Below are 26,962 nucleotides of genomic sequence, written 5' to 3'. Positions count from 1 at the left end.
TAAATCATGAAGGCCGCTCTGGTTTGGGATTACAGCAAGAAAAGAGTTAAATCAAAAAGCAGCCCCAGTCTAAGTGATGAACTGCTGCTGCTGATGATTATGAAAATCTACAAAAGGAACAGTTGCCCAGAACTGTGTGGGTCGGTGGTCAGAGATTATAGAGGAGTCTTGGAGGAGACAGAGAGTCTTCAGTTACACAGTCAGGGCGGTCTTCTGCACATAGCAGTAGCTAAATCCCATCCACACTTCCTGTGTTCTGTCTTGCTGTCTCTGTGACTTGAGACGGACTTAGCCTAACAACAGACAGTGAACTACAGATTCAGAGGAATTGAGACCCTTAGGGTATATTCACATGGCGGAATATCAGTGCAGAATTCCGCATTAATTTTCCGCACAAACATTCTGCTGCAGCAGAGTGCCATTGATTTCAATGGGATTCTGCTGCACTGTTCACACAGTGAAATTATTTTTGCGGATTTAGCTGAGAAATGTATTGCCATCTATGAGACTGCATATTTCCGAGAGGGCCTAACGGCCTCCAGCTTTTTGAAATGTGCGGAATGTTTTCCATTCAGACATTCAGCACAAATTACTCTGTGTGAACAATGGTTAGAAAGTCAAATTGTTAAAGACAATAGGTTAGAAATTGTTTTGTAAGGACTTTGTTATCAGATGAGCACAAGTTGTTTGAAAAGTTAGTGTTCATTTAAAAGGGTACTCTGCCCCTAGACATCTTATCCCCAATCCAAAGGATAGGGGATAAGATGTCTGATAGTGTGGACCCCCCGCGATCTCCGTGCAGCACCCGACATTCTAAACAGTATGTTTAGAACGCTGGGTTCCCCCCAGCAGGGGTCATGACGTGACGCCACACCCCTCCATTCATGTCTGTGTAAGGGGGTGTAACGGTACTGCACGGAGATTGCAGGGAATCCCAGCAGCAGGATCTCCGCTATCAGACATCTTATCCCATATTCTTTGGATAGGAGAAAAGATGTCTAGAGGCGGAGTACCTGTCAATATTTTTTAGCTTCTACAAGCCAGCTATATAATGTTAAAATTTTCTGCACTTGGTAATGTTTTAAAACCTTATAGTGCAGTGCTCTTAGTTGCACTCAGTGCCAGAACTGCAGACATCGGGCCATAGCTGATAGGGCCATAAAACAAATTATAACTATCAATTAGCTGATGGCTGTTTGCAAAGTTCATAGCTCAAGTGTCATAGAGGGAGCACTGAGCTGCAACATGCTTGCCTCGTTCTTCCCCCATTCTAGTGAGCCTTCTACATCAAATATATGCTGGGCAGGGAGGGTGAGGGAGGGAGGAGACATGCATGCTGCAGCTCAGCACGGCCTCTATGACTCTTGGGCTTAGACGGAAAGCAGGATTTTATAACTTCAAAATCAACTAAGAGACAGGCCTTCATTTGAATTCTCTCCCCATCAGCTATATGTACATGTCTGCAGCTAAGAGCATAATATAGAGCTGACAGATTCCCTTTAATTCTTTCCTAACTCCTGATTCCAAATCAAAATGCCCTGCTACCCCTATATGATTGTTGTTGATTTTGTTACCTACTGTATAAATGAATAAATACACTGACAGCAAGGTGGTCTCCAGAGTCCAAAGTCAAAGAGCCATGAACCTAAGCTGCTCTGTGTGAGACGCTTTCTTACTCTGCATTGAATAGACAGTGACAAGGTGAACCTCCATTTTAAAGCTATAATGTTTAATTTCTGTAGTAGTTTTGCTATCTATACAGTTATTTATTACTTAGATTTGCCACATCGGCTTTGGCACAGCAGTTTTGAGATGCTGTAAAGCATTACATTTGTAGCCTCAATATATATCATCAGCATGGAGTCAATCTGCCTCCTTTTCTATTTTGTATTTCTATTCTATTATTCAGTAGGGACAAGTACATTCTGTTTTTTATTGTAATTATTACAATTTTTTATGCTGGGTTTTCCCATAGAGAAAGTAATCAGAATGACAGTGTACATCATGAGTCTAGAAAAAGGAAGCAATTTGCTGTCCTGTAGAACGCAGCTTACAGTAAATGGAGGTCGTATTTGAAATAACACAATTTTATAACTTCAATGTCACATTTATTACATTATATGGGGAGTAATGGATAATAATGACATCTATTCTAAGACAGCTTCAAGTGTGTGTACATAATACCACAATCTCCCCATCCACCAGCAATGTAACCTTCTCACTGCAGTGTCACAGTTCTTACTCCACGCTAATGTCATTCTTCATATCCTGGGAAATCTAAACGCTAAATGGAACATTTTAGAGTCAAACATTATTAATACTTCTAGTCCTATTTAAAGAAGTTATTGGCCAGATGACTGCGGTAATGTCCTTTCACTTGTCAGAAATGTTTCTAAATTTCCGTATTAATGGTAATTTACCCTTAACCCCTTACTGTCTCAGTCAGTTTTGGCCCTTATGAAGTGGCAAAAAAATATATATATTTCATCCTCACCTACTGAGAACTTAAAGGGGTTCTTCACCATAAGGTGATTTTAGTACGTACCTGGCAGACAGTAATGCGCATGCTTATGAAGGATCTGCGCTTGTCTTGGGGCTAAATGGTCATGTTGTGAGATTACCATAACACTGTGGCTAGCTGTTTGTGAACTAGTATTTCCTGTTCGACATTTCTTTTTTTGACTACAAATCCCACAATTCCATCTCCCTCCCACACATCAGCCACTCCACCCATTGAAACATGAGCTGCATCCATTCAAATCATGTGGTTTTTAATCAAGGTGCCTACAGCTGTTGCATTAGTTGCAGATTGATCTCTCCACCCATTGAAGCAGATAGGCTCCCTGTCATCAGCTGACTAGTGAGTCAGGTCTCGGCCATATTGCAAGTTGGGAAAAATCTGAGACAACAGTCATTTTGTATGCTGGTAAAAATAAATATTGGAGTGAAAATCACAGAAGAATTGTGAGAAAACCGTCACACACAGGTACAGACAATATATTACGAACTACTCTAACTTCACTGCCCCTGTAGCATAGTCAAATAAAAAAAAAATCCTGGAATATCCCTTTAATTGTTTGTTACATAGCTAAATGAGGGCTAATTTTTAGATGGATGAGTTGTATTTTCCTGTGGCACCATTTAGGGGTTCTTATTGATTTGCCTTTATAAGCATTTTTGGGAGAATGGGGGAAAAAAGGAAATCCTATCGCTCGACGCCTGGGACATGTAGTTCCGGGCACTGGGCAGGTGAATTCTTAATACATTTAGCCCTGTATGGGGCAAGCACGGCCGGACTGACTACCCTCTTTATTTTTATAATGCCGTCGCTCAGGGTGTATGGAGCGGGCTCTTGACTCGTGCCTTGTCCATACCCGGCGGCCCCCAACTGATTTCAGTAGATGGGGGCCCCCACTAATAGCCCGGCATGCAGCGATCACCACCGCCAGCTATTAACCCTCTAGATCGCTGCTGTCAAAGTTAACAGCGGCATCTAAAGGGATCTTATAACTATCCCTGGTGGTCTAATGGGGTGGGTCGCCCCCCGGCAGTGCAATCGTGTGGGGGGAGGGGTTGATCCACTGTGGATCTTCTGCATCCGTGGCTGCCCCCTTGGATCTGCATTTGATTGAGCCTGCCTTGAGCAGGCTCCACCAAATGAACACAGATCAGTGGAGTTCCATAGAACTTCATTGCTCTGTATGAGGAATCTAGTTATTCCTCCTAATAAAGTGTATTAAAAAGAAAAAAAGTTTAAGAAGTTTTAAAAAACGCCCATTAACCCCTTCCATATTAAAAGTTCATATCAGCCCCCTTTTCCCATTTTCCATGTAAAAAAATATGTAAACATAATAAAAATAAACATTAAAAAATAAAATTTTATATCCCGTATGGTCAATGGCGTTAACGTAGAAAAAAAAATAACAAATCACTAAATTGCGTTTTTTATGTTTATAACATCATATCCCAGAAAAGTGCTCAAAAAAGTCTGATCAATACCAAAATGGTAACGATACAAACAGCAGATTACAGCCCAGTAGACGGAAAATTTTAAATGTTATAGGGGTCAGGATTTTTTTTTAAATTAAAAAGTAAAAAAAATATGTAATTAGTAAAACATGACAGAAACTAAACAAATTTGGTATTGGTGTAATCAGGCTGACCTGAAGTATCAAAATACTTTGACCACAAGGTGAATGGCAAAAAAAAAAAGAAAACCCCCAAAATTGGCATTTTCTTTTTCAATTTCACCTCACATATATATATATATATATATATATATATATATATATATATATATATATATTTGTTTCAGAGCATACGTTATGGAAAAATGAAAGGTGTCATTACAAAGTATATTTGATCCCGCAAAAAATAAGCCCTCATATAGGTCTGTAGAGGAAAAAATAGGAGTTATGGCTATTATATGGCAAGGAGGAAAAAACGAAAGTGCAGAAACTAATAAAGACCTTATTTACATACTATTTTGGTTGAAATAATTTTGTCTACCAGGACAAGTGGATTTTCATGAGGGACAAATTGATCTTCCTCTGTTTTAGTCCCTTGGACGAGTTTTTTTATTATTTTTTTTTTCACACCCCTGCAGTGTATGGCATAAAAAAATTATGCATTATGTAGTTTCTAATATTTTACTTTTGAAAAAAATATGTGTGGGCGGTATGACCAAATGTGTGTATCACGGTATTTTTGTACCTTTTGGCGGTTCCACGGTATATAACGTTATTGAAACGGCGCTGCAATCCATACTGTGCGGTATTCCTATGCCCGGGCTGCAATAGGTAAACAAAATAAACCAACACATGTTCTGACGTCGGCCTTATGCTGGGGACGGGAAAATTGGATAGTTGATAGGCTGTGCCCACTGTGATGTAAGAAGCTCTGTCCGGCCAAGGGGGAACATCGCTGCGGATGGTGATAGGCTGACGGCTGTCCGACGTTCCCGTCCCCAGGAAGAGAGTAAGGCCGGTACCGGACTAACGGGAGGTAAGATAAAGTTTATTTTGTTTATTTTTTGCACCCCGGGCATAGGGATACCGCACAGTATAGAGCAGTGGTCTTCAACCTGCGGACCTCCAGATGTTGCAATATTACAACTCCCAGCATGCATGCTGAGAGTTGTAGTTTTGCAACATCTGGAGGTCCGCAGGTTGAAGACGACTGGTATAGAGTGTCAGCGCTGGCGGCTGCAACATACTGGAGGACGAGGAAGGCAGCGCATGCGGGTGACATGTGAGTAGTACCCTGATGGGGACAGCGCTGGGCTGATAAATAATTGGGGGGGGGGGGGTTTGCGGGTCACATATGGTCAGTTCTCCGATGTGGGGACAGCGCTGTGCTGGGCTAATTCATTAATTCATTCCCGAGGGGGAGGGGCCAAACAGATATTGCGGTATGGGTTAAAATTCATATCGTGCAGCACAAAAATGTCGGTATTCGGTAGGAACCGGTATACCGCCCAGCCCTATGTTTGCCATATTCTAAAAGCCATTGCTTTAATTAATTAATTTATTTATTAATTTATAAGACCTACCTATCATGTAAAACATGGTTCACCTATCTCAGTCAATAACTCTAGCATAACTCTCTGGAGGTTCTCTTGTGGTACACTCACCTTTATAGGTGGCTGTACAGATGTTGTGGGGGAGGTTTGTCCCTTCACATACAGTTCCTGCCTGATGGTACCTCTGAGTGCTATTGATGTTAACCTTGTGCAGATGAAGCAGGGTCACCATGAGATTGAAGAATAAGACTAGGGAGCTGAGCAGTACAACAGGTTTAAATAACTAAACAGTAATGGATCATACAGCACCAGGTGGTATGGTTGGTGCAGAGTTAACACTTTAAAAATCTCAGGAACTAGCACAGAACACCTACTAACTTAAAATTGCCTAGGGAGATGAAAATCAAGCTGGTTGGCTCCCAACAGACAGAAGAAATCTGAACCCGACCAGAGGTCCATTATGGTTTTAGATTGCTAAGAGGTCCTACACTAAATCTTACTCTGTCATGCTAGAAAAAGTGAAGCTATTCATCCTTTTAAAGGCCACATAAAATGCCCCTCAGGCCAGGACAAAGCAGGATGTGTTTGTGAGTTACTTGCAAGAACCTTTCTTGGTCCTATGTGTAGGCTTTGCCAACTTAGGCTGCTTTTACACTATATAATTTCTCCGTTTTAAAGACCCGTTATAATGTTCCGTTAAGGAAACCCTTAAAACCGTCCGTTAAACAGCTGTTACAAAATCCCAGTCAGATCTATGGGATTTTGTGATTAGCCGTTATGAATAACGGACGTTATTTTGTGACGGGAGAAAAAACGGTACATGAACTAATTTTCTCCCGTCACAAAATAATGTCAGTTATTCATAACGGCATTAACTGGTCATAACGACTAATCACAAAATCCAGTAGACTTGACTGGGATTTTGTAACGGCCGAATGGGATTTTGTAATGGACGGTTTTAATGGTTTCCTTTATAAGGGAACATTATAATGGGTCTTTAAACAGATAAATTATATAGAGTGAAAGCAGCCTTACTCTTCTTTTGTTGCCCGTGCTCTTTTTCTACTCTTACTTTTTCCCGTACTCTGTGTTCCATATTTTAAACTCAATTAGCTAAAAGGTTAACAAGGGTTTTGTTGACTTTTTGCTTGAGACTACTCCCTGTTTATCTGAATAGTAATTAACTCCCCGTTTGAGCCAGTTTAGGAAGTAAACACTATCCACACGCATTAGCAGCAAAAAAGAAATACAGTATTAAAAGAGAACAGCATAGAAGGAGATTTTATAGCACACATTAGATCAGATACTGTAACTATTCACATTTAGCTCTGACAGGCTATTCTTACCCCAAGCGAAACACAAAAACAAATTTACTGGTGCAAGTTCACATTTAAACAGTTCTGTATTGCAAAACCATATCTATTCCTTATGCCTAAATATGGTACCGTATTCTCTAAAAGCAGTGATTTCATAATGTACCATACAAATAAACATAGCTACTATATATAAAGAACAAAAAAAAGTGTTCTGGTACCATATTTATAATCTGAATACACCACTTTGTAAGGTATTTCCTTTGCAACTTTTTTGCAACTTATTAACCTGTTTGCACCAAAATGTGTAACTTCTTAAAAATGTTGTCCACAGCCAGATTTGTACAACAGATCTGTGCTTGTGTAAATTTGAGATAAATTGTGCGGCAATTCGCTAATGACAAATCGATACTAAATTAAATCGCATAATGTCTCATTGGTGTTTTAAATCCCTTTATTGCTATTATTTTCTGTGTTAGGCTAGTTAGTTTCAAGTAAGTAAAAATGGTACATTTTAGACAATAAAAATATAATACAATTAGTTTCTATATAGATGATATACTGTATATAAGAACTTTGACCTTTGAACTGCTATCATATTAGTAGATTATAGAAATTCCAGCTTATACTTTTAATTCATTGATTTAACTCCTTCCTGCAGAATGCCTTATATAAACGGCTGGTTATACAGCTAGTTCGCACATTCCGCCATTTATATAAGGCATTCAGTTAACCCGGCGATGCGCGGCATCTCACAGGTTAACAGGCATAAGTCCTGCTCTTACCGGCAGGAGACCACTTCTGCCTCACATCCCAGGACCATCTGTGATTGGTCCTGGTCAGCGATCACTGTGATTGGTCCCTGTGGACCAATCGCAGTGTCTCAGCTGACCGGCAAATCGCAGGGCAGGGGCATGGGGGTGAAAGTCCAGATCCCCTGCTCTGGGGGGAGGAGACCGGCGACATTTACCTGATGACACGAGGGGACAGCGGCAGAAAGGAGGCACAGGCAAGTAGAGGCAGTGGTGGCGATGTCAGAGGCAGCAGTGAAGATCACTGTAAAGTGATCTTCACTGCTGCTTCTATGTGTTTCAAAACTACAGTGCAGTGTACTTGAAAATGAAATTTTTTTATTTTTTAACTAAAATGCTGGTGTTATCCCAAATTTTTCATTTTCACAAGGTGTAATAGAAAAAAAAGCCCCCCATAACTTGTAACCCCATTTCTTTTGAGTATATAAATACCCCATATTTGGATGCAAAGTGCTCTGCAGGCAAACTACAATGCAGAGAAAAGGAGCGCCATTGGGCTTTTGGAGAGAGACTGTGTCTGGAATATAATGCCATGTGCGTTACAAAGCCCCCATAGTGCCAGAACAGTGGACCCCACATGTGACCCCAATTTGGAAACTAAATCCCTCACGGAATGTAATAAGGGTTGCAGTGAACATTTACATCCCACAGGTGTATGACAGATTTTTTCAACAGTGGTCCGTGAAAATGAAAAATTTAATTTTTCATTTGCACAGCCCACTGTTCCAAAGATCTGTCAAATGCCAGTCGGGTGTAAATGCTCACTGCACCCCTTATTACATTCCGTGAGGGGTTTAGTTTCCAAATTGGGGTCCATGTGGGGGGGGGGGGGGCGGTCCATTGTTCTGGTAGCATGGGGGCTTTGTAAACTCACATGGCCCCCGACTTCCATTCCAAACAGATTCTCTCTCCTTCTCTTCTAAGCATTGTAGTTGGCCGCAGAGCACTTTACATCCACATATGGGGTATTTCCATACTCAGAAGAAATGGGGTTAAACATTTTGGGAGGCTTTTTCTCCTATTATCCCTTGTGAAAATGAAAATTTGGGGTAACACCAGCATTTTAGTGAAAAAAAATAAAATTTTTAATTTTCATGTCCAACTTAAGCGGGAATTTGTCAAACATCTGTGGGGTGTAAAGGCTCACTGTACTCCTTGTTACGTTCCTTGAGGGGTATTGTTTCCCAAATAGTGTGCCATTTTGCTGTTCTGGCACCATAGCGGCTTCCTAAATGCGACATGCCCCCCAAAAAACAATTTCAGCTAAATTTGCTTTCAAAAAGCCAAATGTGGCTCCTTTTCTTCTCATGCACCCACAGAGCACTTGATGTCCACACATGGGGTATTTCCATACTCAGAAGAAATGGGGTTATAACTTTTGAAGGGGGGGGGGGATTTTCTCCTATTACCTCCTGTAAAAATGGTAAATTTGGGGAAAAAACTGCATTTTAGGGAAAAAAAAATTCTCAATTTACAAATCAGACTTTAACGAAAAGTCATCAAACACCTGTCGGGTGTTAAGGCTCTATGTACCCCATGAGGGGTGTCGTTTCCAAAATAGTATGCCATGTGTTTTTTTTTTTTTTTTTTTTTTTTTGCTGTTATGGCACCATAGGGCTTCCTAAATGCGATATGACCCAAAAAACCATTTCAGCAAAATTTACTCTCCAAAATTCCATTGTCGCTCCTTTGTTCTGAGCCCTCTAGTGCACCCACAGAGCATTTTACGTTCACATATGAGATATTTCCTTACTCAAAAGAAATTTGGTTACACATTTTAGGGGGCTTTTTCTCCTTTTACAAGAACATGTTAATGTAAAAAAGATTGAGATTTAGAATTTTCTCCTTCACTTTGCTGTTATTCCTGTGAAACACATAAAGGGTTAACAAACTTTAAGAAGGGTGCAGTTTTTATAATGGGGTCATTTATGGGGCATTTCAAATTTGAAGGCCCCTCAAATCCTCTTCAAAACTGAACTGGTCCCTGAAAAATTCGGATTTTGAAAACTGTAAAAAATTGGAGAATTGCTGCTGAACTTTGAAGCCCTCTGATGTCTTCCAAAAGTAAAAACATGTCAACTTTATGATGCAAACATAAAGACATATTGTATATGTGAATCAATATATAATTTATTTGGTATGTTTATTTTCCTTACAAGCAGAGCTTCAAAGTTAGAAAAATTGAATTTTGGAATTTTTCACCAAGAAATGATGCAACTATCGACAAATATTTACCACTATGTTAAAGTAGAATATGTCACGAAAAAGCAGTCTCTAGGAATCAAATTCATAATTAAAAGCATCCAAGAGTTATTAATGCTTAAAGTGACAGTGGTCAGATGTGCAAAAAATGCTCGTCCTTTGTAACACTCACGGTTCAGTAGACAGGAACACTTGTGGTAGTGGATCCGCTGGACCTGTGTGGCAGATGACACGAACCGTACCAGGGAGCGGGGTCCAAGGTGCCGCTGGTTTTCACCAGAGCCCGCTGCAAAGCGGGATGGACTTGCTGCGGCAGGCAGCACCCAGGTCGCTACCCCTGGCACGGCTTGACCACACTGGCGGCTGAGGAGATTCGAGGGACAGGTAGGAGATGGCAACTCATGGTCAGGATAGCAGTAGTAAGGAAAAAAAGAAAAAAACAAGGAGGACCCAAGATACCGTAGTCCCTAAATAGAAAAGGGCAAGGAGGGCTCTATGAGATGGCCGCTCATCTGGCTACGGTGAAAATGCGCATATCACCCCTATGGAGTATGAAGAGATCTTCTGTGTTCGAACTGCTGAGCCCAAGGTGCGGATGGGGTAGAAGGGGACTATAAACCTCATCAGCGGGCGCTGTTCAGAACTCCAGAGGCTTCAAAGTGGAAGCCAAGAAAAAGTGCTGGGAAGCACAATGTTTATTAAATAACCAATAGACGCGTTTCGGATGGTCACTCCTCCTTCCTCAGACTGGACCTGCCAGTCTGAGGAAGGAGGATTGGCCCTCCGAAACATGTCTATTGGTTATTTAATAAACATAGTGCTTCCCAGCACTTTAACTCTATCTTGGCTTCCACTTTGATGCTTCTGGAGTTCTGAACTGCGCCCGCTGATAAGGTTTATTTTTCCACAAGTCTGCAGGATAGCAGTAGGTCAGGGCAGGAGGCACAGATGCGTAGTCAGGAATGTAGCAGGAGGTCAATAAGCAGGTGGCAAAGGAGCAAGGTCGGGTCACAGAACAAAGGGTCAGAAGCAAGGCAATACTCAGGAATACTTTCTCTCAGGCACTAGGGCAACAAATATCCAGCAGGGAAGTGTGGGAGGAGGGGGAACTTATAACTGAGCCACAGGCGTCACATAATTATTGGGTGTACTGGCCCTTTAAATCTCTGAGCTCCAGTCCGTGCTCCCTAGGAGACGGGGACACGCGCCGGAATAGAGAGGCAGAGGAGGAGGCAGAAGGAGCATTAGGTGAGTGATGGGCTGGGTTTCACATGCGGGCGCGTCCCTTGATGCGAATCCCAGCCCCGCCAGCAGCAGGGGTTAACGGGGACATGCGCTTACGGCCACTGTGTGTGGCTGGAGCGCGGAACATAACAGTACCCCCCCCCCCCCCTTTGGTCTCCCCCTCCTTTTATGGTTCAGAAAACTCTTGAGAAGGTCATGGTCCAGAATAGTCTCCTCTGGCTCCCAAGATCTCTCCTCAGGACTGAAACTCTCCCAGTCCACCAGAAAAAAAGGATTTACCTCTCACGGTTTTTGTGGCAAGAATCTCTTTAACCTTGTAGATATCAGAAGAGCCTGAGACTGGCGTGGGGACAAGATTCCATCCAGAAAACTGGTATATGACAAGAGGCTTGAGGAGAGAGACATAGCAGGAATTGGGAATAGGCAACGTAGCAGACAGACGGAGTTTGTAGGAGACTGGATTAATTTTTTGCAAAACCTGGAAGGTACCAAGGTAGCGAGGACCAAGCTTGTAGCAGGGAACCTTGAAGCGAATGTATTTGGATGAAAGCCAAGAAAGAACGTCGACCCAATCGTCTTGGTGAGCTGAAACAAAATGACGAAGTCCGTTGGACTGAAGGTGGTAGGCAGAGTAGAAGTCCAAATTGATATCAAGACTGGTACAAAGAGTTCGCCTGAACTGAACTCCACGATCTGAAACGATGTGCTTTGGAAGACCGTGAAGAAGAAAGATATGTAGCAGGAAGTACTTCGCCAGCTGTGGGGCATATGGAAGACCAGGTAGGGGGATGAAATGAGCCATCTTGGAAAACCGATCAACCCACGACCAAGATGACAGTGTTATTACGAGATGGTGGCAGATCGGTGATAAAATCCATAGCGATGTGGGACCAAGGAGTCTCCAGAATGCATAAAGGCTGTAAGAACCAGTAGTTCCGAGAGATTAGAAGTCTTACGTACTCCAGGATCATCAGCCGTCAAGGAAGAATGACCCCAATTCACTACCTTGCATCTCAATCTGGTGTGCAGATTTTCCAGGAGGAACTTGCTGAATAACAGAAGGAGTGGCAGAAATCAAGCGATCAGGAGGAATAATATGCCTCGGCATTGAGTCCAAACCTCTGACGTCAGAGGACCTGGAGAGAGCATCAGCCCTGATGTTTTTGTCAGCTGGACGGAAGTGAATGAAGAGGTTGAACCTAGAAAATAACAAAGACCACCTTGCCTGGTGGGGGTTCAAACGCTGAGCGGACTTTAGGTACAGAAGATTCTTATGGTCGGAGTAGATGCTGACCGGATGAAATGATATTTCCAAGAAATGTCACCATTCCTCCAAAGCAAGCTTAATAGCAAGGAGTTCTCAATCTCCAATGGAGTAGTTCCTCTCAGCAGGAGAAAAGGTCTTGGAAAAGAACCCACAAGTTACAGTCTTGCCCTTGGCGTTTTTCTGGGTAAGGACTGCACCGGCTCCAACAGATGAGGCATCAACCTCCAAAGCAAAGGACCTCTCCGGATCAGGTCTCGTAAGCACGTGAGCAGAGGCAAATGCAGACTTTAATCGGGAGAAGGCCTGTTCGGCCTCATGAGGCCAAATCTTAGGATTAGAGCCCTTTTTTGTGAGAGCCACAATTGGAGCAACCAAGGAAGAAAAATGTGGGCTATATTGACGATAATAATTAGCAAATCCCAGAAAGTGTTGGATGGCCCAAAGGCCAGAAGGACGAGGCCAATCCGATAGTGCAGACAATTTATCTGGATCCATCTGCAGGCCTTGATGAGAGACAATGTAGCCGGGAAACGGGAAACTTTTTTTCTCGAATAGGTATTTCTCCAGTTTAGCGTAGAGAGGATTCTTCTGTAGGCGCTGAAGAACCTGATGAACATGAGTACAATGCTCCTCTAAGTTGGTAGAAAAGATCAAGATGTCATCTAAGTATACGACAACACAGGTGTAGAGAAGATCTTGGAAGATATCATTGACAAATTCTTGGAAAACTGCAGGAGCATTGCAGAGACCGAAAGGCATCACAAGATACTGAAAATGTTCATCACGAGTATTGAAGGCCATTTTCCATTTATCTCCCTCGCGGATACGAATGAGGTTATAAGCTCCTGGCAAATCCATCTTGGAGAGGACCCTGGCTCCCCGGAGACGGTCAAAAAGTTCAGAGATCAGAGGAAATGGATAACGATTTTTTACTGTGATTTTGTTAAGACCCCTGTAGTCAATACAAGGGCAGAGTGAGCCATCCTTCTTCCCTACAAAGAAGAAACCTGCTCCAGCAGGATAAGAGGACTTAAGGGTAAATCCCTTTTTGGAGGTTCTCCTGGATATACTCAGCCATGGCCTTGGTCTCAGGAACTGATAACGGGTAAATTCTTCCACGAGGAGGTGTCGTACCAGGCAGTAAATCTATAGGACAATCGTAAGGATGATGTGGAGGCAGAGACTCGGCCTGCTTCTTGCAGAATACATCAGAAAAATCTTGGTAAGTTGGAGGTAGACCTGGCAGAGGAGGAAGACGAGAAACAACTTTAGGCTGGACTGGTCTGAGACAAAGATTTTGACAGAACTATCCCCAGCGAATAATCTCTCCAGTTCTCCAACCTAGTTGCGGAGAATGACGTCAAAGCCAAGGAAGGCCAAGAAGAAGCTCAGACCGCCTATGTCATCTTGTTCTACTGTTATATTATTTTTTATTTCAATAAAAAGATTTGTGAAAAAGAAGCTCAGAAGTACAGTGAGGCAGTACATAGAATGCAATCTTCTTTATGCAAGACACCCACTTGCATGACGAGAGGTTCAGTACGGAATATCACCTTACAGTCCATATGTTGTCCGTTAACTGAGGAGATGAACAAAGGTTTGGAAAGCCGAGTAAAAGGAAGAAGATATTTGTGGACCAATGAGGCATCAATAAAGTCACCTGCAGATCCAGAATCCAAAAATGCTGTAGCATTGAAGGAAGCTTTGGCTGAAGCAAAGACTTGTACTGAAATGGTCAAGCAAGGAGAGGAAGTATTCACAACTTGGGATGCCTCTCCCACATGCCCTAGGTGAGAGTGTTTCCCGGATGCTGTGGACGTCCTTGTGGAAGTGCTCTGGGCTAGCACAATACAGACACAAATTCTCACTGCAAAGTCGTGATCTCTCCTGTTGCGTCAAGCGAGAACGATCCACTTACATAGCCTCTTCGGCAAGAGGCCCAGTGGAGTGTAGAGGAGAACGTTGGAACACAGGTGCCTGGCAAGGATATAGTCTTGTACAGGCAGGTTCTCTCTCCAAACAAAGTTCCTTCTGTCTTTCAGCAAAACGCACATCAATACTTGTAGCCAGGTGGATAAGTTCAGACAAGGAAGACGGGAGATCACGTGCAGCGAGGGCATCTTTTATCCTGCTAGACAGTCCTTTTTTGAATGTTGCATACAAGGCCTCATCATTCCATGCCAGTTCTGAGGCTAGAGTGCGGAATTGAACCTCGTAGTCACCAACGGAGGAGTTCCCCTGGCAGAGATTAAGTAGAGCCATCTTGGCAGAAGAAACACGTGCGGGTTCCTCAAAGGCACTGTGAAATTCAGCCTGAAACGCCATCATGTTGAAAGTAACCAGGTCACTGCGGTCCCAAAGAGGGGTAGCCCAGGCCAAGGCTTTTACGGCTAGCAGACTGACCACAAAGGCCACCTTAGCTCGTTCTGTAGGAAATTGGTCTGACAGGAGCTCCAGATGCATGGAGCACTGCTTAGGATCACCGTCATACTTAGAGGGTATAGGTAAGCGTAACTTCGAACCAGAAGACGCTTCAGGAAAAAGTGGGGACACTGGATCAGGTTGCAGCTGCTGCTGTTGCTGCATGGCCAGAAGTTGTTGCATCATAGCAGACAATTGTGTAAGTTGCTGCGCTTGTCGGCCAACTGCTGAGACTGACGCACCACAACGGAGGGTAGTTCCAAGACGTCTGGCAGAGGTACCTCAGTTGGATCCATGGCCGGATCTTACTGTAACACTAACAGTTCAGTAGACAGGAACACTTGTGGTAGTGGATCCGCTGGACCTGTGCGGCAGATGACACGAACCGTGACCCATGGACAAGCTTGATGCTGTTGCAGGACTGTTTTTTGTCCCATTAGGCATAGGGACCCCTATTGATTTTTCAAAAGCCATTTTCTTTATTAAATATTTAAAAAATTTGAAACAACCATATTACTAAAGGTCTTTAATTTTCATCAGTAACGACATATAAAACGTTTTTGGATCTGACAGTGCCCATTTAAGAAGTTGTAAAACAATATTTCTTTATCACATATGTGAATGTAAGATATGAGACTTATGTACTTATTATTTTTTATATATGTTAAATATATATTTTACTGTATTTGTTTGTCTTGAAAATTCTTTAAAAAATACTTGAAAGGAATATGAATATGAAATGCAACATACATATTTACAGTATGGGCCCATAGATTCCTATGATGGGAATGTACTGCACAGCTCTGTAATATGTCTACATGAACAAGCTCTTTGACACATACATTAAAGGAAATCTGTCATCATTTTCACCTGCACTAACCTGTCAGTACAGACAAGTAGTGCAGGTGACACTGATGATAATAATACTTACCTGATTCCGTTCCGTGCTCCTGTTCTCCCACTATCTTCTTTGGTATCTTCTGTTCAGGGCAGACTTGGAGCATGGGTGGAGCATCGTGACATCACCGCTGCTGTTTAGTAGCAGAGGGACACAGCAGAGAAGCAAGAGTGGTGACATCACAAAGCTCTGCCCATGCTCCAAGTCGGCCCCAGAACAGAAGATACTAAAGAAGATAGCGGGAGAACCAGAGCATGGAAAGGCACCTGGTAAGTACGGTTATCATCAATGTTACCTGCACTACCTGTCTGTACTGACAGGTTAGTGCAGGTGAAACTGATGACAGATTTCCTTTTAAAGGGGTATTTTGGGATTTTTAATTTTTTTTTATTTGACTGTACTACAGGGGCTGTAAAGTTAGTGTAGTTCATAATATAGTGTCTGTACCTGTGTTTGATGGCTGGTCTGTCAGTTCCTATGTGATCTTTTCCCAGATGTTCATTTTCAGCAGCATACATAATGAACAGGTAGTGCAACTCGAAACATTACATCAAGTGTTCAAAGGGAGCCTGTCTGAGCTTTAATGGGTGTAGTGGCTGCTGGGAGATTATAATGGGAGATTATACTTTACAGGGCTGCAGGGAATTGTAATTTCAAGCACAGTTTGCATGGAAGAAAGCTCAGCTGTGCTGCAATGGGTGGGGTGGCTGATGTGTGGGAGGGAGAAAAGTTACCTTACACTTACAAACAAGGGATTCTGGGACTTGTAGTTTGAGGGAGGGAACTCTAACTGGAGCATCAGCATTATGGTGGACTCACAACACAGCCATTCAAGTATAAGACAAGCACGAATCCTTCATAAGCATGTCCATTACTGTCTGGCAGGTAAGTACTAAAGTCAACTTATGGTGGAGAACCCCTTTAATATGACTTGTGCCATTTTTCAGTAAAATGTGCTTTCCATTTTTGCTGTCTTGCTGCTTGTCCTAAAACAATATTACTCGCACTTCTAATCCCAGCGGGGAATTAAAACAACGAAAACCATGCTGAAGGCTGCTGCCTGTGACATACATGTATTTTTATGTACATCTTTAAGCCTTTTAAATCTCTGTAGTATCAGATAGAAATACAATCTCATCTACAACATTCTTATTGAGGTAAAGTGATCCTTACGGAATGTGTGCTGGTAAATGGACAATATCCCATTATATAAGGCCCTAAGTTGTAATCACTTTCCAGTTTTATAAACTGTAATCCCGTGTCCTCACAGTTCAGGAATTCACATAAATGTGGTCAATGAATCTGCGCTCCAGTTTCATGCTTTACGCAGTCATTTTTCTCATTCCAGGTTTGTGTAATCATTGGAAAGAAATAGCTGTTACTTGGTATTGCATTGTTTCTGCTTAGGAACTCAACTGTCTGTGGTCTGCACAGGTGTACATGATGTTCTAGCACAGTGGTCTCAAGACTTCCAGGCAGTGGAAGAGAGGTGATTGTGGTAAATACAAAAGCAAGTACACTAAGAGATTGTTGAACTGACCACTGTTAATGTTTGCAATCCCCAAATCTAGTATGGCCTCCATGTTGGAAAATGCAGTCCGGTGTACATCTTGTACAATGTATGCAATCCTTGAACAGCAGTTTGAGGGTGCATCTTGTTGTGCCAGATGTGTGGGAGTTGTTCATTTGAAAGCCCAGACCCTGGATCTAGAGGAGCAACTGGCAACACTGAGACACATTGACAACCTGGAGAGGAGTCTCCTGCTCACTGAGCAAGTACTCTTTGGAGTAGAGGTGGGGGAGGATAGTGTAACAGGTGCAGGACAGTCAGGCAGTTAGCTGGGTTACAGTTAGAAAACAGGGTAGAGGGAAAAGTGTAAGGGAGGCTAGTCCTGAACTGGCACACCCCAACAAGTTTGCTCGGTTGGCAGATGAGGGGGATGCCATTTCAGAGCTAGCAGTACTGCAGCAGGACTCTGCCTCTGACCGCCGGGGTGGGGGGGGGGGGGGTAGTCTGCTTCATTAAGGAGGGAGGAGTGCAGGGCAGGCCAGTCAGGTACTGTTAGTGGGGGACTCAATTATTAGGGGGACAGACAGGGCGATCTGTCACAACGACCGGGATCGCCGAACAGTGTGTTGTCTTCCTGGCGGTCAAGTTCGGCACATCACAGATTGGGTTGACAGGTTGCTGGGTGGGGCTGGAGAGGACCCAGCAGTCATAGTACATATTGGCACCAATGACAAAGTAAGAGGTAGGTGGAGTGTCGTTAAAAATGATTTCAGGGACTTAGGCCGCAAGCTTAAGGCAAGGACCTCCAAGGTAATATTTCCTTAAATATTACCTGTACCTCGAGCCACACCAGAGAGGCAACGAGAGATTAGTGAGGTAAACAAGTGGCTCAGAAGCTGGTGTAGGAAGGAGGGGTTTGGGTTCATGGAGAACTGGGGCGACTTTGCTGTTGTATACCGGCTCTACAGTAGGGACGGGTGGCACCTCAATGGGGAGGGTGCAGCTGTGCTTGGGGAGAAGATGGCTAGCAGGCTGGAGGAGTGTTTAAACTAGGGACTGGGAGGGAGGGAACCTACAACATAGAGGGGGAAAATAGTGTAGACAGAGAGGGGGGACTTAATAATGTACCTGGGGGTGGAGCGGAGGGAGGGGTTAGAATAGTTAATAGGGATAGGCGTAATAGGAAAAAAAAAAAAACACCATTGAATTGCATGTTGACTAATGCCAGAAGTTTGACCAATAAAACTGACAAACTGGAGTTGAAAATTTCTGAGGAGGATTATGACATAGTGGGTATAACAGAGACTTGGTTGGACGATAGGAGTTTTTCTTTATGTAAAGTCCAGTCTGAAGGCCGCACTGCGGTAGGGTATTTGGGAGGGAAACGATAATGTGGAGTCATTATGGGTAGAAATATATGGAGAATAGAATAAAAAAATTCTGATAGGGGTTATAAGCTATAAGCCACCAAACATAATGGAAGAGGCAGAAGATCAATTACTGAGGCAAATAAACAAATCAAATAAAGGCAGCAAATCAATGGGGGACTTTAACTATCCTGATATAAACTGGGAGACTGAGTCCTGTGAATCTCATAAAGGAAACAGGTTTCTGACTATAGCTAAAGACAAAATTTCTGTCCCAAATGGTGCAGGGCCCGACCAGAGGGGGCGCCCTACTAGACTTAATATTAACCAACAGACCTGACAGAGTAACTAATGTACAAGTAGAAGAACACCTAGGAAATAGTGATCATAATATAATACATTATAACTTGTTCTTTATTAAGGGAACCTCTCGAGGGGCTACAAAAACAATGAAGTTTAGGAAGGCAAAATTTGACCAACTCAAAGAAGCCCTTAACAATATAAAATGTGATCATGTCCTCAAAAACATGAATACTGACACTAAATGGGAGACTTTTAAAAATATCTTAAATTCTCACTGTAAGATTTATATACATTATGGGAATAAAAGGGTCAGAAATAAAAGAAAACCAATATGGATGAATAAGAACGTTAAGGGGGCAATAAATGACAAAAATAAAGCATTTAAACTACTAAAACAGGACGGCAGTGAAGAAGCATTAAAAAGCGATAGAGAAAAATCTAAAATATGTAAAAAGGCAAAAAAGCCACAAAAATGGAGACAGAAAGACTCATTGCCAAAGAGAATAGAACTAACCCCTAAATGTTCTTATATAACTATATAAAAAGCAAAAAGGTAAAAAATGAAAGATTAGGCCCTTTAAAAAATGATGAGGAAGAAATTATAAATGGGGATCAGGAAAAAGCTAATATATTAAACACATTCTTCTCCACTGTATTCACTGAGGAAAATGAAATGCCAGGTGAAATACAGCGAGATTAAGTAAACTCCACAGTACAGGTCACCTGTCTAACCCAGGAAGAAGTACAGTGCCGCTTACAAAAAATCAAAATAGACAAATCGCCAGGTCCAGATGGCATTCACCCCGTGTTCTAAAGGAATTAAGTAATGTAATAGACAGACCCCTATTTTTAATATTCAGGGACTCTATAGTGACAGGGAAGGTTCCCCAAGACTGGCGCATGGCAAATGTGGTGCATATATTTAAAAGGGGCCAAAAGGTGACCCCGGAAATTAAAGACCTGTTTGTTTAACCTCCGTTGTATGTAAATTGTTTCAGGGTTTTCTAAGAGATGCTATTTTGGAGTATCTTGATAAAAAATAAATGTATGACTCCATATCAGCATGGCTTTATGAGGGATCGGTCCTTTCAAACTAACCTGATCAGCTTGTATGAGGAGGTGAGCTCCAGACTGGACCAGGGGGAATTGCTGGATGTCGTATATCTGGATTTTTCCAAAGCATTTGATACAGTGCCACATAAAAGGTTGGTGCATAAAATGAGAAGGATTGGGCTGGGGGAGAATGTGTGTAAGTGGGTTAGTAACTGGCTCAGTGATAGGAAACAGAGGGTGGTTATTAATGGTACTTATTCTGATTGGGTGACTGTTACTAGTGGGGTACCACATGGGTCAGTCTTGAGTCCTGTCCTATTTAATATATTCATTAATGACCTTGTAGAGGGGTTGAATAGTAAAGTAGCAATCTTGCAGATGATACTAAACTCTGTAAAGCGATAAACACTATAGAGGACAGTGCACTGTTACAACTGGATCTGGATAGGTTGGAAGTTTGGGCTGGGAAGTGGCAGATGAGGTCCAACACTCATAAATGTAAGGTAATGCACATGGGAAGAATAATCCGGGCTGGGATTAAGTGTTAAATGGGAGAACACTTGGGACGACTGACATGGAAAAGGATTTAGGAGTCTTAGTTAACAGTAAATTTAGCTGTAGTGACCAGTGTCGGGCAGCTGCTGCCAAGGCAAATACAATTATGGGGTGCATCAATAGGGGCATAGATGCCCACGACAAAGAAATAATTCTACCACTGTACAAATCACTTGTCAGACCACACATAGAATACTGTGTACAGTACTGGGCATCAGGGTACAAGAAATATATAGTGGAGCTGGAGAGGGTTCAAACATGGGCAACCAGGGTAATACGGGGAATGGGAAGACTACAGTACCCAGAAAGATTATCAGAATTGGGGTTATTTAGTTTAGAAAAAAGAAGGCTTAGGGGAGACCTAATAACTGTGTATAAATATATCAGGGGGCAGTACAGAGATCTTTCCCATGATCTATTTATACCCCGCACAGACGGGGGTTCTTTACTGTAAGAGCAGTGAGACTGTGGAATTCTCTGCCTGGGGAGGTGGTCATGGTGAACTCTGTAAAAGAATTCAAAAAGGGTCTGGATGCATTTTTGGAGAACAACAACATCGTTGGTTATGTATACTAGATTTATAGGGACAGAACATTGATCCAGGGATTTATTCTGATGCCATATTTGGAATGAAGTTTTACCTCCAGTATGAGGGTTTTTTGTCTTCCTCTGGATCAACTCAACTCAATAGCGACTCATTAGGGATATAGGTTGAACTTGATGGATTCTGGTCTTTTTTCAACCTTACGGACTATGTTACTATGTTACTGTGGACTTTTGCAACAAGTGAAGGTCCAAAGTCTTGAGACCACTGTTCTAGCATATACAGGGTTAAGGGGTTAAAGAGCATCAAAGTGGACGTAAATGTATGCCCTGGTGAGGTGGTACCTAATGCACCAGGACATACATTTACGTCCTATACATAACCGCGAGCATCGGAGCGATGCTCAGGTCATGCACGGCAGGTCCCTGCTGCTGATAGCAGCCAGGGACCCGCTGGTAATCTACAGATCACGACATCTGTAGAAGTGCCGCAGTTAATGCGGACGATCGGATCGCCCGCAGCGCTGGCGCGGTGATCCGATCATCTATCATGGCGGCCAGAGGTCCCCTCAACTGCCTCCGTCCATCTCCTGGCGTCTTCTGCTCTGGTCTGAGATTGAGCAGACCAGAGCAGAAGATAAGCCGATACTACTGATCAGTGCTAAGCCCTATGCATAGCACTGAACAGTATTAGCAATCAAATAGATTTTTTTTCATAAATAGTCCCCTATGGGGACTATTAAAGTGTAAAAATAAGAGAAAAAAAAGTAAAAATTAAAAAAATGTAAAAATCGAGTTATGAGCAGTCAAGCTGCAGAATCATCGTTCAATGGTTTCCTATGAACGATGTCAAAGATCAGTGTGTGCATTGTTATAGGTCCCTATGGGAGCTATAACACTGCAAACAAAAGTGCAAAAAAAAGTGAATAAAGATCATTTAACCCCTTCCCTAATAAAAGTTTGAATCACCCCCCTTTTCCCATTTAGAAAAAAAAGTGTAAATAAAAATAATAATAAACATATGTGGTACGACTTATAAAAATATGTCATTAGTTAAACCGCAGGGTCAATGGCGTACGCTTTTATATCTTGAAAAAATGAATAAAAATCCATCAAAAAGTCTGATCAATACACAATAAAAACTTCAGATCACTGCGCAAAAAATTTGCCCTCATACCACCCCGTACGCAGAAAAATAAAAAAGTTATAGAGGTCAGAATATGACAATTTTAAGCGTATAAATTTTCCTGCATGTAGTAATGATTTTTTTCCCTGAAGTACGACAAAATCAAACCTACATAAGTAGGGTATCATCTTAATCATATGGACCTACAGAATAAAGAGAAGATGTCATTTTAACTGAAAAATTTACTCTGTAGAGTAATATAGAGTAATCTGTCATTTAAAGCTGGTGGCTTTATAAGATCATAAGCATCATGTCTTTAAGTATAGACTCCATTTTGAACCCCGTGTTTGGATCATACACAACATCATAGAGGCATCATTGGTTAGCAGACACAGTATAATAGGCAGTATCTGCAGCACTAGTTTTTGTCATTATTCACAATCCCTGTGTTTAAAGGGGTACTTTGGTGGAAAAAAAATGTTTTCATGTCAACTGGTACCAGAATGTTATACAGATTTGTAAATGAATTATTTTTAAGGAAGTTGTAGTTCTTTCCAGTCTGACCACAGTGCACTGTCCAGAGTAGGAGCAAATCCCCATAGCAAACCTCTCCTTCTCTGGACAGTTCCTGGCACAGATAGAGGTGTCAGCAGAGAGCACTGTGGTCAGACTGGAAAAAAACTACACAGCCAACGGCTGTCCGGGCATGCTGGGAGTTGTAGTTTTGCAACATCTGGAGGTCCGCAGGTTGAAGATCACTGTTGGGTTCAGAATCTTTTTTTTTTTCTCTAGATTTTGCACCTTTAAAATTGGGTACGTCTTATATGCCGGTGCGTCCTATAGGGTACGGTAATTAATTAAAATGATTGGTGAATTCACTCAAGGCAGGCTCACCTATCTTCTCTTTTACAGCTCCCTCTATGATATCTCTAACTTTGTATCATGAGGTACCTGAGTAAGTGAGACAGTTGTGTATTTACTTTTCTGCACATGGTTTCTTCTTTGTACTTTTCACTATACCGTGGTATCTATTTTGAATTATTGATTTATTTTGTATTCTATCTTATGTCCCCTGCTGAACCCCGCCATTTAGGAGGGAAACATGTTGAAGTAAGAAGTCTTAGGGGCCTCATTTAGGGGCAATATCTGATGTATTATGATGAAATACCCCTATTATGCAACTGTTGTCATCCATGACAAATAGTTGTGGCTCTGTTGGTATATCTAGGTTTCATTGGATTAGAATCTTCTTCATTTTGAAGACTTTTATTTTGGACATGTTGATTGAAGATTACATTTTATACAGGGTTTTCTCAGTCCTGTGATAGTTTGATAGACTGCTGTATCTCTGTCCTGTGATAGTGTATTTGTTTGATAGACTCTGCTGTATCTCAGATATTAAATACTTTACTGGGATAAATCTGAATTGACTCGACCTGCAGATTAATGTGGCTGAGAAAGGAATTTCACGTTTAGTGAGATTTCATTTTCTTATATTACTGTGAGAGAAGATCTTATAGCATTATCAGGATGACTCTGCATCGGTAGCCGCACAGATTAGGATAATGTGAAACTAAGATAATAAGTCTATGTTTGACCAGACCTTTCCATTTTCTGTAATGTACAGTAATATCTTGCTTTACATTCCACTGGTTTTATAATGACTTAACTTTTTTTTAGGCTTTCCTTCCTTGCCCATTGTAAAGGGATGATGTACTTTACAACAGTTTTCCGATTTTTCTGATAAAGTAATGTCAATGAAACATTACTACCTTTACCAGCTTTGACCTGCATGAGGCCGTGTAGCTGTCCAGCACATTACAGGAGAGTTAAAGGGGTACTCCGGTGATTAATTTCATTTTAAAACTAGTCAGGGAGGGGAAAAACTGATATAACAGAGCTCTGTTCCCTGTTGTATGGCACTATCGGGTTTAGGTACGCAATGTCAGATGCCTGCTCAGCCAAGCAGCAGCTGAGGCAGAAAATCACTGTGGCCGCTGATTGGATAATTGGGCTTGTGACATCACATCCCCAAACTCGGAAGCCATGGACCCAGTACCCAGAGCTCCACTACACCGGTGACAGCACGGGAGCGAAAGAGGTAAGAGTGGGTTCTCTTGTTTTTTTTAAATCACTCCCTCCCTTACCAGTTTTTAAAAATAAGTTGCCAGACTACTCCTATAGGGTGTATTCTCACTTACAGTATCCTGTGCATGGGCCCAATATGGCAACATGTGGGCTCTGTTAAAGGAGTACTGTGGTGCAGGACAACATATCCCCTACCCAAAGGATAGGGGATAAGTGTCTGATCACTGGGGGTCCAACTGCTGGGACCCCCAGCGATCTTCTGCCCAGACATGTCAATTCTTCCTATGGAATCATCTTGGAAATGCATTGCCGTTTATTGACACAGCTCATTTCCAAGTGGTCCTATCGCCGACATGTTCTGCCGGTGCCCGCTGTCTGCAAAATGACTGCCCGGACATTCCTCTGTGGGAACATGGCCTAAATATTTCCATTTATCTTAGCAGCATATGGTTTACACATAAGGGAAGATATATCAAAACCCGTGCCGAGGAAAAATTTACCAGTTGCCCATAGCAACCAATCATCTTTCATTTTTAAATAGGCCTCTGAAAAATAAAAGAAGCGATCTGATTGCTGTGGCCAATTGCTCCACTTTTTCTCTGCACGTGATACATCTCCTCCAATAGTCTTTTGGTTTGGCCTTGTTTCTCATTCTGGTTAGTATTTATTTTTTTATCCTAAATCAAAAGTGAAACTGAAATTTAAAAAATCTGTAATGAAAAGATTTGCACCTTTTTCTGTGTTTTGGGCCCACTACTGTTTTTGAATAAATACTGACTGATACTGACCGAAATACTGTGTGTGAACGCAGCATTAAACTCCGTGGAGTGAAACCCTCTCCAGAAGGCCAAAGGCTGTCTGGGCATGCTGGGAGTTGTAGTTTTGCACAGCTGGAGGCACCCTGGTTGGGAAACACTGGTATAGACCAAAGTGAAACAAGTGGAGCATCACTGTCTCAGTGTCGCAGGCCCCTGCTGATGTAGCAGCCGTTTATATTCACCAGACTGATGAAAATACTTCAATCACCAACATCCCGGTACAGTTTGTCTATCATGTTCACTTGTTTTCTTTCACTAAGTCCGATTAATATCTAACGGGGAGAATATGTCAGGATCAGCAGATTATCCATCCACTGAGTTTATTTACAAAGAATCAGTTTCCTGTTATAGAGGACAGATACTCAGCCTGGTAAGTGTGTACGATCCCCGAATGCCATGTCTACATGAAAGCATAGTGTATAGGAATACTAGTATAACATCCCTGACAGCAACTATTCAACAATACAAGCAAAAAGCTTCTCTTTCTAAATCATATAAATTGTCCCATCTGGTATTATGAACTTTAAAGGGGTTCTCCACCATAAGGTGATTTTAGTACGTACCTGGCAGACAGTAATGGACATGCTTAGGAAGGATCTGTGCTTGTCTTGGGGATAAATGGCAATGTTGTGAGATTACCATAATACTGTGGCTAGCTGCTTGTGAACTGGTATTTCCTGTTTGACTTTTCTTTTTTTTTAACTACAAATCCCACAATTCCATCTTCCTCCCTCCCACACATCAGCCACCCCACGCATTGAAACATAAATGAGCTGCATCCATTTAAATCGGTGTGGTTTTCAATCAGGGTGCCTACAGCTGTTGCAGATTGATCTCTCTCCCACCAAGCGATCCTTGCACCCATTGAAGCAGACAGGCTCCCTGTCATCAGATGACTAGTGAGTCAGGTCTCGGCCGCATTGCAACCTGGGAAAAATCTGAGACAACAGTAATTTTGTGTGCTGCTAAAAATAAAAATTGGGGTGAAAATCAGATAAGAATTGTGAGAAAACCGTCACACACAGATACAGACACTATATTATGAACTACACTAAATTTACAGCCCCTGTAACATAGTCAAATAAAACAAAATCCTGGAATACCCCTTTAAACACAAGACACAGTCCTCCAAGTGATATGGAAAAATATAAAAATGTATATAAAAATATAATAAATATTTATTTATTAAGGGTAGGGTCACATGGAGCGCATCTGCAGTGGATAGGAGATAAGATGTTTTTCAGCAGAGTACCGCTTTAAAGGGGTACTCCGCCTCTAGACATCTTATCCCCTATCCAAAGGATAGGGGATAAGATGTCAGATCGCCGCGGCCCTGCTGCTGGGGAGCCCCGGGATCGCTGCTGCGGCACTGCGCTATCATTACAGCACAGAGTGAGTTCGCTCTGCACTTAATGACGGGCAGTACAGGGGCCGGAGCATTGTTACGTCACGGCTCTGCCCCTCGTGACGTCACGGCCCTCCCCTTTCAATACAAGTCTATGGGAGGCGGCGTGGCGGTCGTCATGCCCCCTGCCATAGACTTGCATTCAGGGGACGGGCCGTGATGTCACGAGGGGCGGAGCCATGACGTCACGCTGCTCCGTCCCCTGTATCGCCTGTCATTACGCACAGAGCGAACTCTCTCTGTGCTGTAATGATAGCGCAGTGCCGCAGCGGGCTTCCCGGGCCTCCCCAGCGGCGATCTGACATCTTATCCCCTATCCTTTGGATAGGGGATAAGATGTCTAGGGGCGGAGTACCGGGGCGGGTCACACGTGGCATATTTGCTGCTGCATATTTTCCTAACCATTGAAGTCTAAAGGTAGCAAAATCAGCTGCATACTTTGCTACTTTACTTCAATGGGTAGGAAAATATGCAGCAAAATACGGCTCGTGTGACCCTTCCTTAAAAAAAAGATA

The 26,962-nt window shown here is 42.4% G+C and overlaps 1 protein-coding gene and 1 long non-coding RNA gene across 4 annotated transcripts in view; one reads left to right on the top strand and one right to left on the bottom strand.

Annotated features, from left to right (window-relative positions):
* CPQ (carboxypeptidase Q) overlaps positions 1 to 26,962 on the top strand; it is a 562,886-nt gene that overhangs the window by 17,222 nt on the left and 518,702 nt on the right. Inside the window, exon 1 of one of the 3 annotated variants that reach the window (XM_056522428.1) lies at positions 15,887 to 15,948. The exons of the other annotated variants lie outside the window; for them this stretch is intronic. The gene's annotated coding sequence lies outside the window, so the exon portion shown is untranslated. Of the gene's footprint in view, positions 1 to 15,886; positions 15,949 to 26,962 lie in introns of those variants that run through there. 3 annotated transcript variants of the gene reach the window in all.
* On the bottom strand, positions 2,107 to 15,774 carry LOC130274293 (uncharacterized). The gene is made up of 3 exons (XR_008844313.1): positions 15,713 to 15,774; positions 5,633 to 5,778; positions 2,107 to 2,284 (listed from the first exon to the last, which is right to left on the bottom strand). It is a non-coding gene; the product is annotated as an uncharacterized LOC130274293 (long non-coding RNA).

This window comes from Hyla sarda, chromosome 5 (genome assembly GCF_029499605.1).
Source record: "Hyla sarda isolate aHylSar1 chromosome 5, aHylSar1.hap1, whole genome shotgun sequence".
Taxonomy (NCBI): domain Eukaryota; kingdom Metazoa; phylum Chordata; class Amphibia; order Anura; family Hylidae; genus Hyla; species Hyla sarda.
The sequence above is the reverse complement of the archived record's forward strand: the minus strand, read 5'-3'. Positions and strand labels throughout refer to the sequence as shown.